Source organism: Lissotriton vulgaris, chromosome 12 (genome assembly GCF_964263255.1).
Source record: "Lissotriton vulgaris chromosome 12, aLisVul1.2, whole genome shotgun sequence".
Taxonomy (NCBI): Eukaryota; Metazoa; Chordata; class Amphibia; order Caudata; family Salamandridae; genus Lissotriton; species Lissotriton vulgaris.
This window is the reverse complement of record NC_141700.1, coordinates 311,835,089-311,851,153: the sequence shown is the minus strand read 5'-3', so window position 1 is coordinate 311,851,153 and position 16,065 is coordinate 311,835,089.

Here is a 16,065-nt window from a genome sequence, read left to right as displayed (position 1 = left end):
CCCCAGGATGTATATAGCTACATGCTGGCCTTCAGGAACCAGACTAGGCATTGAAGACAACTCGCTAAGGTGAATCTGGAAGCCAACCAGGAGGAGATGAAGCGCTGGTATGACCAGAATGCCACTCTGGTAGAGCTTCAACCTGGACAGAAGGTGTGGGTCATGGCCCCAGTGGAGCCCTGTGTGCTCCAAGATAAGTGGACCGGACCTTTTGAGGTTGTGGAGCGCAAGAGTCCAGTTACCTACTTGGCGAACTTGTGGTCTCCTAGGAACCCCTTGAGGGTCCTATATGTCAACCGTCTCAAGCCCCACTTAGAGAGGTCTGAAGTGGGCATGCTCTTGGCAACAGATTCTGGGATGGAGAAAGAGACTGAGCCTCTTCCTGACCTCCTGTCAGCCTCAGAGCAAGATGGGTCAGTGAATGGTGTTAACCTCTCTTCCGCCCTGACCCATGACACACAGAATGACTGTCACCAGTTGCTGGGACAGTATTCTGATCTGTTCTCCCTGGTTCCTGGTGTCACAGATTGGGTCGCCCATGATGTGGATACAGGAGACAGCTTACCTGTGAAGCATAACATTTACAGGGTACCTGACAGGTTAAGGGCTTGCATCAAGAAGGAAGTCTCAAAGATGCTTGCGCTAGGGCTGATTGAGTCCTCCAGCAGTCCTTGGGCCAGCCCAGTGGTCTTGGTCCCAAAGGTTGCAGTGCCAGGTGCCACACCCAAAGCTCCGGTTCTGTGTGGACTACAGAGGGCTCAATTCAGTCACGAAGACTAACACACACCCCATCCCCAGAGCTGATGAGCTCATTGATCGGCTAGGGGCTGCATGGTACCTCAGCACGTTTGACTTAACGTCTGGGTACTGGCAGATCACCTTGACTGATGGGGCAAAGGAAAGGTCAGCATTCTCCTCACCAGATGGGCATTTCCAGTTCCATGTTATGCCCTTTGGGAAGAAGAATGCCCCTGCCACCTTTCAGAGGTTGGTCAATCAGGTGATGGTTGGACTGGATGAGTTCAGTGTCGCCTACCTGGATGACATCGCAGTGTTCAGTGCCAGTTGGGAGGAACATCTGCGCCACCTCTGGGAAGTGTTGTTGGTGTTGAGGAAGGCAGGCCTCAAGATCAAGGTGAGTAGGTGCCAGATTGGGCAGGGTTCCGTGGTGTACTTGGGACACCAAGTTGGGAGCGGCCAGGTGGCACCCCTTCAACCCAAGATTTAAACCATCCTGGCTTGGGAGCCACCCAAAACCCAGACAGAGGTGGGTGCCTTTTTAAGACTCACAGGGTATTACAGGAGGTTTGTCAAGGGGTATGGCAACATGGTTTCACCCTTGAGAGAGCTGACTTCCAGGAAGCAGCCCAAGAAGGTGATCTTGACTAACACCTGTCAGAAAGCTTTTGAGGCCCTGAAAGCTGCCATGTGCACGGCGCTCGTGCTCTTGGCACCCAACTTCTCAAGAGAGTTTATCATTCAGACAGATGCTTCAGAGCATGGTGTGGGGGCTGTTCTGTCACAGATGAATGAGGAGGGCCTAAATCAACTTGTAGCCCTCATCAGTAGGAGGTTACTTCCACGGGAACAGAGGTGGAGTGCTATTGATTGGGAGGCATTTGCTATGGTCTGGGCACTGAAGAAGCTGAGACCATACCTGGGACTCACTTCCGGGTTCAGACATACCACAGGTCCCTCAGGTGGTTGATGCGAATGAGGGGTGAGAATCCAAACCTACTGATGTGGTCTATTTCCCTACAGGGTATGGACTTTACGGTGGAACAGCGCCCTGGTACAAAACACGCCAAAGCAGATAGTCTGTCCAGATTTTTCCGTCTTAGTGAAGAGAGCTCCCAGGAGTCAGGGTTGTTCTCCCCACATTTCAGCTGGAAGGGACACGTGTTAGACATGGCACCATTGGTGTGGGTCTCCCTTCCATTTTTGCTGTGGTCTCATGTATTTTTGCTGGTGTTAGATGCTTTGGGTACTGTGCCACTTGTATTCAGTGCCACAGTGGAAGTGCTCCCTATTGTAAATTGATGTACTAATCAGTGGTTCAATGTTTGGCTATTTGGTTTACTTGTCAGACCCTAGTCTAGTGCACTGAGTGTGCCCAGGGTGTGTAAATCCAAATTCTTCTGGTGGGCTTGCAGCACTGGTTGTGCCACCCACAGAAGCAGCCTTGTAAAATGTGTCTAAGGTCTGCCATTGCAGAGCCTGTGTGCAGTCTGGTACTGTCATGCTGACTGGGCAAGTGTACTCACTTGCCAGTCCCTAAACCTTCCCTTTTCTTCATATCAGTCACCCCTGTGGTAGGCCCAAGAACAGGGTGCATTGTAAGTATGAGGTAGGACAAGACCTGATGTGTGTGGCATGTCCTAATAGTGAATTACAGCCATTTTTGTTTTTCACTATTGCAAGGCTACCTGTTCTCCATAGGCCAGAATGGGCTGTTAGAATTATTACAGTTTATAATCCTAACTGACTCAGAGAACATGGTAGAAATTCGAGTTTAGTATGCCTGAACTCAGAATGATAAAAATACATATTTTAGTGAAGTTGGTTTTATCATTCTGCGTTTGCAAATACCACTTTTAGAAAGTAGGTATTTTCTTGTCCAACCTTTCAAGCCTGCCTCTGCTAGGTTGTGTATTCCTTTGTCTGGCTTTGTGAGTGACAGGGCTGGGGGATTCCAAGAGACAGGATGAGTCAGCCCAGTGGTGAATAGAGAGATCTGCATCTAGATAGGAGGGAGGAGTTGCACCTGAACCTTGAATAGGGCTGTGACTGCCTTCCAAAATGCTGGCTCCACCTCCTGGGGAGAGGCTGATGTCTCTGCCCTGCACACTGAAAGAAGAGAAGGAGTCCCGTGAACAAAGTGCTCCAGGACTGTTCTTGCCTTCCACGATGCTGGCTTCACCTCATGTGGGGCGTCTGATGTTTCTGCCCTGCACTGTGAAAGGAAAGGAGAAGTCTGGTAAACAGAGTGCTTCAGAACTGGTTTGTACTGGGCAAAGGCCCCATATCTTCTCAGAGAACAAAGGATTTTGGGGTGTAAATATTGGGACCCTGATGCCAAGAAATTGGATCACTTTGGACTACAATAAGAAACCTTTACTGAGGAGAGGAACCTGAAGAAACTGAGGAGAGACTATTCCCAAGCTGAAGTGCTGCTTGGGGGATTGACCTGCAGTGGTTGCCTTACTGCCAAAGGAAGGAGAAAGGAACTTTGTGTACTTTGCTTTCAACATGTGAAGGATCTCCAAGGGTTTGAAAAAGAGCTTGACTCCTGCTGAAGTGTCAGACACAACAGACTTCAAACCCCAGCTCCCCAGAGTTCTTGTGGAAGTGCCTGCCACTGTTTTGGGCCTTCTGAGGAACTGCTTGTCACAAGGAGCTGGAAGCGCGTCTCATCGAAGAAGAAGTGTGTCGCCGTCGCTGCTGCTGCCGTTGCATCGTGAATGTCGGCGCTGTAGCTGTCGCATTGCACTGCATCGAGAGAAGTGTCTCGCAACAAAGAGGAAGCGTGTCACCATCGCTGCTGCTGCGGTCGCTCCTCAGAAGGAGGGTGTCACCTCTGGAACTGTCGCACTGCACCGCATCAAAGAAAAGCGCCTTGCACCCCCTAGAAGCGCACTGCCATCGGAGCTGCCGCCATCGCATTGTGGATGTCGCCGCTGTAGTTGCCGCATTGCGCGGAAGCTTCACGCATTATGGGATAAGAGTGTGGCAGTTGGAGCTGTTGCTGTCGCATCGCTGAATAAGGGTGTCACTGTTGCAGTCCACGCATCGAACTGAGAACTTCTCACATCCCCGGAAAAGCATGCCACATCTGGAAGATCTTCACGTCTTTATTTCTTTGTACTTGAACTTTGCCGCATTTCCCTCGCTGCGACATTGCTTGTCATGGAAGCGCAACGCAACCTAACGTACATTGACGCAAAGTGTTGCATCTTAAGAACTGAACTTAACTAAGCTAAACCTACCATCTTAAAATAACAGTATTGTGTATTTTTGTCGTTTATGGTCTTGTGGTAACTCTATATAAAGTATACATATTTTTTATAAAAAACCTTGTGTGGTGTCCATCTGTAGTGTTGTCACTGGGTTACTGCATGTGGTCACAAATGCTTTACACACTGCCTCTGAGATAAGCCTGTCTGCTTGTGCCAAGCTACCAAGGGGGTGAGCAGGGGTTATTTTAGGAGTGTAATCCCCTTACCCTGACTAGAGGCAAGGGTTCCTATTTGTCACAAGTACCTACCTGTGCCAACTAGAGACCTCCAAATCTAACAGATATGAATTATCATGTGAAGGCAAAAGCCTGGCAGCAAACTTTCTAGAGAAATGTGCACTGCTCCAACCTCCAAAAATGCTGAAAAACTTACAGTTGATTCTGGGTTTCTTGAATTTCAGAAGAACTTACATTCTAAATTACGCAGAAAGGGTTAAACCTCCCTCCGAATTGATCAAACCTGATTTCAAAACAGGTAATTGGACACAAAAAACACACAGAAATGTTGCATTCATTGCAAACAGTCATGTTAGCAACTAAAAATTTGCAAATACACGTAAACGTACGCAGCTTAGTGATCCGAATCATTCCAGGACAATGCAGATTCACATACATACTTAACCTTTAACGAAAGAGAAAAAGTACCAATAGCTTACAAATCACACTTGCACCCACAAGCAGAAATATAATTCACTTCAACAGAATTTTTTTTGACAGCGGATCAAACTGCAGTAGCAAAAGAGAGATCCCTCGCACAGGGTAAGCGCGTTATGGTTGTTACCCCTGTACCTGCCATAGAGGCACTGACAAAAGCAAGCATTCCGAATGCTAAAGCTTTACATTCAAGATGGATACAATGCGTTAATTCTCTTGCTGCTACAGACGTTGAATATGTTTTTAATCCATATTTGACAACACAAGCTTTTCTACAATACGAACAAGAATATCCTCTGCCTACTGAAATTCTACCTCTAGAGCAGTATGAATGAATAATTTATACTGACGAATCAGCCCAACCCATTACGAGGGGTAAACAAGCCTATAGTGCTGCGTGCGCGATTGTTAAAGGTCGCTGGCGCGATGGTAAATTCCGACCAATGGTCACTAAAACACAATTTCCAGGAGATTGTACAGCTCAGATAGCTGAACTACAAGCATTCAAGATGGCGCTTGAAAATAAGGACAGCAAATTCCCCACACTCATAGAGTGTGATTCGTATTATTGTGTTCAATCTTACAATGAATACTTGCAGAACTGGATGCAAAACGGTTATAAAGATGCAAAAGGTGTCACAATCAGGCATAAATTGCTTTGGGAACAAGTAGTTCAGTTACGACAAGGACTACAACACGCTTACGTGATACATACACTTAGTCATCAACGTGATGGCGTTCACGTTGCAGGGAATTCATTGGCTGATGAAGCTGCGAAGGCAGCTGTGCAAACGGCTTCCGTAGCTCCAATCACTAGTTCAAAAACGAAAATAGACAGCAAAATAATGCTAGCTGTCAATGCTTCAAGCAAAGACAGTGGTAAAACATTACCAAAAGGCTTTCCACTCAAATACTCATGCATAACTGATGCAAATAATGTTCCCTTTGCTTGAATCCCTGGAGTGGGGGATAGAGTAATTCCAAACATGGAACATAGATTAGGACTAATCTTAGCAGCACATGAAGGACTCGCCTCTACACACGCAGGTGTTTCTGCCACAGTATCATTATTAAAACAGAGATACTGGTGGCCACGCATGAGGAAACAGACAAGAAACTATGTTTTGGAAGCTGAAATCCGCCAAAAGATGAAAGTCTCTACAGTGAAACGTCCTGCGCACATACTCCTGTTAATTTCAGATAAACCATTAGCTTGCGTTTACCTGGACCACTGCGGTCCCTTACAGAGGGATGGTAACTATAAATATATCATGGTCGCAGTGGATTTAGGTTCAAGATTCATTTGGATGTGGCCTCAGCGGTAATCAGACGAAATATCGAAAAAAAAATATCGAAGGTCTAAAATATAGGGAAGCAAAAATATCGGATACAAAAATATCGTAATAGGTAAGTAAGTAAAAATATCGAAAACAATAATATCGTTTGACAAAATATCGACAAGACAAAATATTGTGTAGTAATGGAAATAATCAATAGTATAGGAAAAAGTAAAATAATTGTACATAAAAGGTTGTTAAAAAGGTGTATCCTTAAAAAAAAATGTGAATTTTTATTTTTTATTTTAAAAACATATCTAGGTTTAGGATCGGGTAATTGGGTTTATAGGGGATAAGGGTGGGGAGTGTATTAAAATGTATGTAAAAAAACCTAAAATAATAAAAAATATGTAAATTTTTTTTTAATAATAATTGGTTTTTAAAATAAATATAAAAAAAATTAAATAATAGATATCTAGTTATAGGAGCGGGTTATTGGGTTTATAGGGGATAAGGGTGGGAAGTAATTTAATTATAATTAATTAATAAATATATGTTAGTCAATATTTCTAATTTATACCTAATTGGTAATTAATTTAAATTAATTAGTTAATTAATTAAGATCATATAGTACATATTATTAATTACTAATTAATTGGTAATTAATTAATATTAATTAGTTAATTATATTAATTAGGTTAATTTTTATAAAATATATATTTTATTTTTGTGTTAATTAAATTTGGAAAAATAATAATAATTATTTAAATTCTTTAATTACAGCTAATGAGTTCATATATTGACGTTATTGTTAATTAATCATTTATTGGTAAATAAATAATAATAATTAATTTTGGGTAAAGGATTTATTTGAGGGTTCTTGGTCAGTTTTCTGTTTTTGGGAAAAGGGGTATTTGTTGGGTTCAGGGTCAGTTTTCAGTTTTTGGGTAAAGGGGTATTTTTTGGGTTCAGGGTCAGTTTTCAGTTTTTGGTTAAAGGGGTATTTTTAGGGTTCAGGGTCAGTTTTCAGTTTTTGGGTAAAGGGGTATTTGTTGGGTTCAGGGTCAGTTTTCAGTTTTTGGGTAAAGGGGTATTTGTTGGCTTCAGGGTCAGTTTTCAGTTTTTGGGTAAAGGGGTATTTTTAGGGTTCAGGGTCAGTTTTCTGTTTTTGGGAAAAGGGGTATTTGTTGGGTTCAGGGTCAGTTTTCAGTTTTTGGGTAAAGGGGTATTTTTTGGGTTCAGGGTCAGTTTTCAGTTTTGGGTTAAAGGGGTATTTTTAGGGTTCAGGGTCAGTTTTCAGTTTTTGGGTAAAGGGGTATTTGTTGGGTTCAGGGTCAGTTTTCAGTTTTTGGGTAAAGGGGTATTTGTTGGCTTCAGGGTCAGTTTTCAGTTTTTCGGTAAAGGGGTATTTTTAGGGTTCAGGGTCAGTTTTCAGTTTTTGGGTAAAGGGGTATTTGTTGGGTTCAGGGTCAGTTTTCAGTTTTTGGGTAACGGGGTATTTGTTGGGTTCAGGGTCAGTTTTCAGTTTTTGGGTAAAGGGGTATTTTTTGGGTTCAGGGTCAGTTTTCAGTTTTTAGGTAAAGGGGTATTTTTAGGGTTCAGGGTCAGTTTTCAGTTTTTGGGTAAAGGGGTATTTGTTGGGTTCAGGGTCAGTTTCAGTTTTTGGGTAAAGGGGTATTTGTTGGGTTCAGGGTCAGTTTTCAGTTTTTGGGTAAAGGGTTATTTTTTGGGTTCAGGGTCATTTTTCAGTTTTTGGGTAAAGGGGTATTTCTTGGGTTCAGGGTCAGTTTTCAGTTTTTGGGTAAAGGGGTATTTGTTGGGTTCAGGGTCAGTTTTCAGTTTTTGGGTAAAGGGGTATTTTTTGGGTTCAGGGTCAGTTTTCAGTTTTTGGGTAAAGGGGTATTTTTAGGGTTCAGGGTCAGTTTTCATTTTTTGGGTAAAGGGGTATTTTTTGGGTTCAGGGTCAGTTTTCTGTTTTTGGGTAAAGGGGTATTTGTAGGGTTCAGGGTCAGTTTTGGTTTTTTTGTGTACAGTTGTACAGGGTAAAATATCATTAATTTACATTCAATCAATTAAAGGAAATTACAAATATATAACATTACACCAACTCTAATTTACTGTAGACTGCAGTTGGAATATTATTTAATAATTAATTAGTGTCCAGCACCTATTAAAATTTAATGTAGACTGGAGTAGGAATATTAATTATTATATAATTAGTGTGCAGCACCTACTCTAATTTAATGTACACTGGATTTGGTATATGAATAATTACATTATTAGAGTCCAACATATACTCACATTTAATATACAGTGAAAAATTATTAATAAGATTGTTACTTTCTAGTAAGATAATGATACAAATTGTTCAACATGATTGTAGAAACATTTTTTTTATTTATGTTTCAAAAATATAATTTTTTTTCATACACATTTTTTTTATTTACATTTGCTTTTAAAACAATTTTTTATAAACACAATCATAAACAACTATACAGAAGCATTATTATTTTGTGAACTTTTTTACAAAAATGAACATTCTTTATTATCTCTTTTACATATTGTTATTTAAGAAAAAAATGTAGAAATATCACAAGTATTTTTCAATTAAGCTTTTTTCAGCTTCATTTGTGAAGATCAAATATTTATAATATAAGTCACACTTTTTTAACACTTTTTTACATTATTTTAATTTGTGACAATGTAGTTATATTTCTAGACATTGTTAACATAAACATTATTGTTTTCATAATATTTAATTATTACATTCATGTACATATTTGTTAATGAAATCATTGTAGGATTAAAGAAAATATTTTTCAACAATAATATAAACTTACATTTGTTTTTTTCCCTATTTTGTTAAATATTGATATTATATTTTAAACTTGGGAATATTTTATTGCATTTGGGTGCTTTATTTTGTAACCGGGTTAGGTCGTTTTGGGTTATTTGGAAGAAGGGCTGATCGCGGTTGGGAGACACTTCACGTCGCTTCAGGTAAGGTTGATTTTATATGTTTTATGTGTATTTTTATGATGTTTTTAGACTAGTGACCTTATATTTAGTGTTGTTGAATGTGAGGGAGTTATGTTTTAGATTTTGAAAACAGATATTTACTTATGGTATATACACGTAGTGTTAGTTAGTTAACTATTTATTTATAGATTGAATTTTAGTCTTTTAGGGTATATCTAAAAGTTCAATCATCAATGCTAATATGTTGGTATCTAATTACTAGCTAATTAATGTGGGTGGGAATGTCTGTTTTCTATGTTTTTGTCATAGGTGTACGCTACATCGGAAGTTCCATTTTTCAGGTTTCCAGGAGCGATTCTTTCTATTTTTCTACTTTTTCGGGTTTTTTATGGTTATTCGATGGCTCAGGACCACGTGGATTTCTTAATTTTGGAACAGTTGTATTTTTACATTTTTTTGGGGGTTAATTTTGCACTACCTGGATTACTTTGGTGGAGAAGGACGTTATTGGATTGACAACATAACTGGTAAGTCATTGCTTTCTATTTTTGTGTGGGTGGGTAATGTCATATTTATTATGGAATTGTTTTTTAGTTGATCTTTAGTTTTAATGTGTGCATATATTATAATTATATCTTTATATATTGCAAACATTAAATACTTTAGAAGCTCACGTTACATATTTTTGCATACTTAGGTGATACTTTTAGTGTTTTATAACAGTTTGAGAATTAATTACAGTAGTGTTTTGGCTATGATGTTTAGGTATTCTATGCCTTTTGTACTAGGGTAAAGTTTTACTTGTTCTTCCAAGTACTTGTGCATTTGTTTATTTTGCTTGGATGTTTTTGGGACAAGTTCTGTTACAGATTGGTCCATTCTAAATTCTTGATAGCTCTGTTCTTTTTGTAGGCATTTAATGAAATTTTCTAGAGTAGGTTTGGTTCTGCCAGTTGATTGTACAAATGCATTGTGCCAACCTGACCTTGGTCTTCGCTCGCTCGCTGTGCCCCTCAGCTGCGCTTTGGACTTCCTGCGCACAGCAGCACTTTTACCTGCCTCCATCTTCTCCCTTCTGCACGCCACCCAGAGCGCCTCCCGCTGATCGTCTCCTCCTGAGACGGGCGAGATCTCCATCTTGGGCAGCTCTGGGTCAGCGGTGCAGCGTTTGGGCCACTCCCCCCCAGACTAGTACTTCAGGCGCACTGTGGACATCGCGCCGACTATTCAGTCTACAGAACTCCCGAGGCTTCGCCGGGAGCAACGCTTACTTTTAATCCCCCCTGACCTTGGTCTTCGCTCGCTCGCTGTGCCCCTCAGCTGCGCTTTGGACTTCCTGCGCACGGCAGCACTTTTACCTGCCTCCATCTTCTCCCTTCTGCACGCCACCCAGAGCGCCTCCCGCTGATCGTCTCCTCCTGAGACGGGCGAGATCTCCATCTTGGGCGGCTCTGGGTCAGCGGTGCAGCGTTTGGGCCACTCCCCCCAGACTAGTACTTCAGGCGCACTGTGGACATCGCGCCGACTATTCAGTCTACAGAACTCCCGAGGCTTCGCCGGGAGCAACGCTTACTTTTAATCCCCCCTGACCTTGGTCTTCGCTCGCTCGCAGTGCCCCTCAGCTGCGCTTTGGACTTCCTGCGCACGGCAGCACTTTTACCTGCCTCCATCTTCTCCCTTCTGCACGCCACCCAGAGCGCCTCCCGCTGATCGTCTCCTCCTGAGACGGGCGAGATCTCCATCTTGGGCGGCTCTGGGTCAGCGGTGCAGCGTTTGGGCCACTCCCCCCTAGCCACTCCCCCTCATGTGTCCCTATATTATGGTTGGCCAGTCCCGGCAGCGCAGCGGACGGGCGCAGCGGGCGCGACAAAGGCGCGCCGAAGTTGCGCCTAAGTTAAGCCCGTCTGCGCCCGTCCGCGACGGGCCGGGACCAGGGGCCACAGATTCTGTCCTTCCCCTGGCGTACTCTTCTGCCCAACTGCTTTCCTTTTCCGCCCCTGTCCCTCTTTCTCCCTCTGTGGTTCAACACTTATCTTCGCACGGTATCTATGTTCCCAACCCTTCTTGTTCGTGCCCCGTCTCTCCCACTCTTTTCTCCTCTATTTCTCCTACGTCTCCTGCTACTGACACCATTTCCGGTTCTCCTGCTGTCTCGGCTATTCTTCTAAACACTCGCTCTGCTGTTAAAAATCAGTTAGCCCTCTTCAACCTCTTGGACACTGACTCCCCGGATTTCCTTTTCCTCACCGAAACTTGGTTCTCTTCTGACTCACTCCCGGACCTTCTTGCTATCCTTCCTAGCTCCTACTATGCCCTTCGCGCTGACCGCCCTGATGGTAAAACTGGCGGTGGTGTGGCGATGATAGTCCGCTCTTCTATGAAGTTCCAGCTTCTTCCGCACCCCTGCATACCCAGTGTTGATTTTTTGGTGGCTCGCTCTCTTAATCTCCCGGTTCCTCTTACGGTGGTACTCATGTACCGCCCCCCTCAAAGCATGCCATCATTTGTATCTACCCTGCAGGACCTCCTGGCCACTTTGGCTGTAAACAATTCCTCGCTGCTTCTGCTCGGAGACTTTAACTTCTGGCCGGGTGATCCGAGGGAGGACTCCTCCTCCAAAGATTTCTCTGCCAAACTGCGGTCCCTTAATTTTTCACCTCACGTCTTGGCCCCTACTCACACCCACGGTCATATCCTGGACCAAATCTGGTCCTTACGTTGCAATCTCTCGGCCACCTCTATTCCTCCCTGTGTCTGGTCGGATCACTTCATGATCTCCTTCCCCATTCACTTGGCCCAAGCCGAGAAAGCCCCCTTGCCTAAAAACATCTTGGCTCGGAGCTGGAACAAGACTGATCTTAATGATCTCTCTTCCCTATTGTCGTCATCTGCTCCTACCCTGACTGACCTGCCTCTGGAAAGTCAGGCGGATGCCATCACCGCTTGGCTTTCTTCCGCTTGCGACCAGGCCGCTCCTCTTAAAAAGATTAAATATGCTCGCCGCCATGACGCTCACATGTGGTTCTCCAATGACCTCAAATCCCTGAAACTTGAACTCAGGCGTTCGGAGCGTCACTGGCGACGCAACTACTGCCCTACCCTCCGCCTCAAATACAAAGCCCTCCTCAATAACTACAAAAAAGCTATTTTAGCGGCCAAATCCAAATATTTCACTGAGCGAGTGGCCCTTTCGGCCAACAAATCTCACGAGATCTTTTCCCTAGTGCACAGTCTTGCCACCTCAGACCGCGCCTCTCTCTCACCTGCCCCCTCTCAATCTCTCTGCCACTCTTTGAATGACTACTTTATCAATAAAATCATCACCATCAAGGCCAACATTCCTATTGTGCCTCGGCCTGACTCATTTGATCATTTTCACCCGCCTTCCTCTGCCCTGGATCACTTTGACCCAATCTCATCTGAGCTCTTCCTTGACCTGCTTGTCAAGGTTAAGTCTGGCTCCCCTGTGGACTGTGCTCCTGCACGGATCCTCAGAACCCTCTACACCAGCTGTCCCGTCCCCCCCCTTACCTTTCTCAATTCTTCCTTGGCTCTGGGTTGTGTCCCTTCTTCATTTAAATCTGCCATTGTTCTTCCTATCTTGAAGAAGGCTGGCCTGGACCCCTCCCTTCCATCTAATTTTAGGCCTATCTCCCTTCTCCCCTACCTAGGGAAGATCCTCGAAAGCTATGTGACTTCTTGCCTCTCCGCCTACATTGAGGACAACCATCTCCTGGCCTCCCACCAGGCGGGTTTTCGACCCGGCCACTCCACTGAGAGTGTGGTCCTCGCGGTCCTGGATGAGCTCAAGGGGAAGGCCGACAGTAACCTCCCCCAGGCCCTGGTCCTTTTGGACTTGTCCGCTGCATTTGACACGGTCGATCATGCCATCCTTCTCGACCGTGTCAGCGCAGCGGGCATCCAGGGCACGGCCCTCTCCTGGATCGCGTCCTTTCTTCAGGGCAGATCACAGGCAGTCCACCTTTCTGATTTTTCTGCTCCTCCCCTTCCGGTCACTTCTGGGGTCCCACAGGGTTCCTCTCTTTCCCCCCTTCTTTTCAACCTCTACATCCGCCCTCTTGTTTCCTCCCTTCTTGAGCTGGGGGTCTCGGTGTACAACTACGCAGACGACCTCCAGCTCGTCTTTGATCTCTCATCCCCTGCTGACTCTCTTCCTAAATTCTGCTCTACTCTTGTCTTCATTTCTCAGTGGATGAGCTTCAATCATTTGAAGCTCAATCCCGATAAGACAGAGCTCGTCCTTACTGGTGGCTCGTCTAATCCTTGGTCCTCCGTTCACTGGCCCCTTTCTTTTGGCCCCCCTCCCTCCCCTGTTCCCTCTGTCCGGACTTTGGGCATCAAGATCAGCAATGACCTTTCCATGCATGCCCAAATTAGTTCCGTTGTGTCCTCTTGTTTTTCTTCCCTTCGCCTTATCCGTAAGATCTCCCGTTTTTTTTCTGTTGACGCCCTCAAAACCATCATCACGGCCTTGATTACATCCCGCCTGGATTATGGAAACGGCTTGTACGTAGGCATTCCTGCCTACGAGACTCGCCGTCTCCAAGCTATCCAAAACCAGGCGGCCCGCCTCATCCTTCATCTTCCTAAATCTGCTCACATCTCCCCGGCCCTTAAGACCCTCCATTGGCTTCCGGTTCACCTTAGGTCCCAGTTCAAACTTGCCTGCTTGGCCTTTCGGGCGCACTCTCGCTCTGCCCCACTTTTCATTAACTCTTTAATCTCTCCCCATGCCCCCAGCCGCTCTCTTCGCTCTTCTTCCCTTTCCCTTCTTCACGTCCCACGTTTTCGTAAATCCCGCACCGGGGGCACCCGATTCTCCGTGCGGGCCCCCCAGATCTGGAACAATCTCCCTCTTTCTATTCGTTCTATTCCTATTTTTTCCCACTTTCGTAAAGCCCTCAAAACTTTTCTTTTCCTTCAGGCCTTCCCTGGTTAATTTCTCTGGGATCCTCTGTTTATACTGATTTGCCCCTAGCGCCAGGAAGCCGCTTGGCCGCAGTGCGCTTTAGAAATATTTTTTTCATTTCATTTCATTTCATTTCAACCTTCCACTGCATTGTTAGTTTTTGATTCTCCGTTAAGGGTACTATTGTACACGTTCCACCAGGGTATGAGGAATTTTGGATTTCGTCTGTGGCCAGATCTGTGGAGTCTGCCTACCCAGGTGTCTTCAAAGTAATCGAGAAAAGGACTTAATCTAGCTTCATTTTGTTTGTAGAATGGACTGTCTATAATAATGTTGTAATGTTCAGCTACATCTGTTTCAGGGACATAGGCAAGTGCAATGAGTTTTTTGATTTGGAAAGCAAATGATGAGTTTGTAGCATATTCGACACTTAGGGTCGTTTTTTGAAGGTGTCTCCATAAACACTGGTTGAAATGATAATAGCGGCCTTGAATGCAGGTATGGGGGTGGATTTGTAGAATAGTTGAGAGCATTGCATGCTCAAAATCAAGAATGATTTTTCCTGGAGAAAAATCATTCGTTTTTTGTTTTATTATATTTATTAATTCCATATATGTTGAATTATTTTTGTTTGGCAATAGTGCATATAGCAAAGGGATGTTGCAGTTGTGGTAGAGGCCATGTATTGTGTATAATTGGAAAAATGGTTTGGGACAGATGTTAAATGTTCCATCCATCATCCAATATTGGCTTTGCTGCAGTTTAACTAAATTCATATTGGTACCAAACATTATAAGCCTTTTGTCATTGTTTTCGTTGTCATAAACTAAAAATGGTTGTTTATTTAAAGTTATTATTTGGTTTGCAGTTACATTTATATCCTGATATGTTCTGGGAGATGGTGTTGTAGCAGTTGTAGCTTTTATAGTTTGTGCTATAGTTCTTTTTAAGGACAGGATATTTGGCATTTGGGTTGTGGCTGTTTTTGGGATTTTAGGAATGGCTTCTTTTAAAATGACATTTGTTTGCTTTTGGGAACCTGTACTAGCTTCTTTTATATTTTCCAAAGCTGTTCTAACTTCTATTTCAGTAACATTAGGTGGATGATTGTGTTCCCTAGTATACAGTACTGTAGCTTCTCTAGTTGTTGCTCTTCCATAGCACTTGTTCGAATAATATTTACAACATTTCCAATTAACTTTCATGCCATATTGCTTTTCTTGTGTATACGTGTAACCCATGTAGCATAGTAATAGTTTTCCTTTTTGGCTGGTCACAAATTCGGCTCCTTCGGTCATTTTGTACTTTGTATATCTATAAAATATATATATAATAGTTAATTTCAAATTAAATGTGATAAATAATCTATGTTAGTGATAAGTAGGAATGTTTATACTTACATGTTTTAGAATTTACAGCAAAACTTAGGAGTTGCTTGCTTCTTTAGTTGGGGATAAATGGTTGTGATGTTGTTGTAGCTGTTATGAGAAACATGAAAGTAGTATATTATTAATTAATGTTTAGGTACATTTGCAATGTTAGAGCTCATTTCTACTACAAAAGTGTATCTTCATGATTCACATTGTGAAGATACTTACATATTTTTTTAGGTTGGTATTTGGCAGTATAATTGTTTCTTCAGCTTCTGGAGAGTAGTTTGTAGTGTTATCTTAAAAAAATAAGGAACATATGTGTTAGAATAATCACCATGTTGGTACGTTTTTTAATACATTATCAGGTAATTATGTTCTTGAATATACTTACTTTGTGATTAGTATCAGTATTATTTAGAATGTGGAGTTCTGTATTATGTCTGTATATCTATTCGCCGTGTTTGCTCTGTAAATAAACAATATATAATATAAATTAATTAGAACAGTTATAAATGTTTGTATGGTTTTTCCACATTTATTTCAGTTGCATAATACTTACTTATTAAAATGTATTCTAGAAATAGTACTGATGTCCTTAGTTCATTAGTAGTGCAGTTTTCAGTAGTAGAATCTACAGAAAAAAAGAAATATGTGGGGCACAACTGATTATTTGTGTGTGTTTAGATTTATGTGCACATAATGAAACAATGTGAAATTACTTACATAGTTATTCGAATCTGTATTCCTATGCTTTGTTCACAGTTAGTTTGAGTAGAATATTCAGTAGTCGTAGTATCTAAAAAAATAGTTTTATATAATTATTTAGCATGTTAAGTA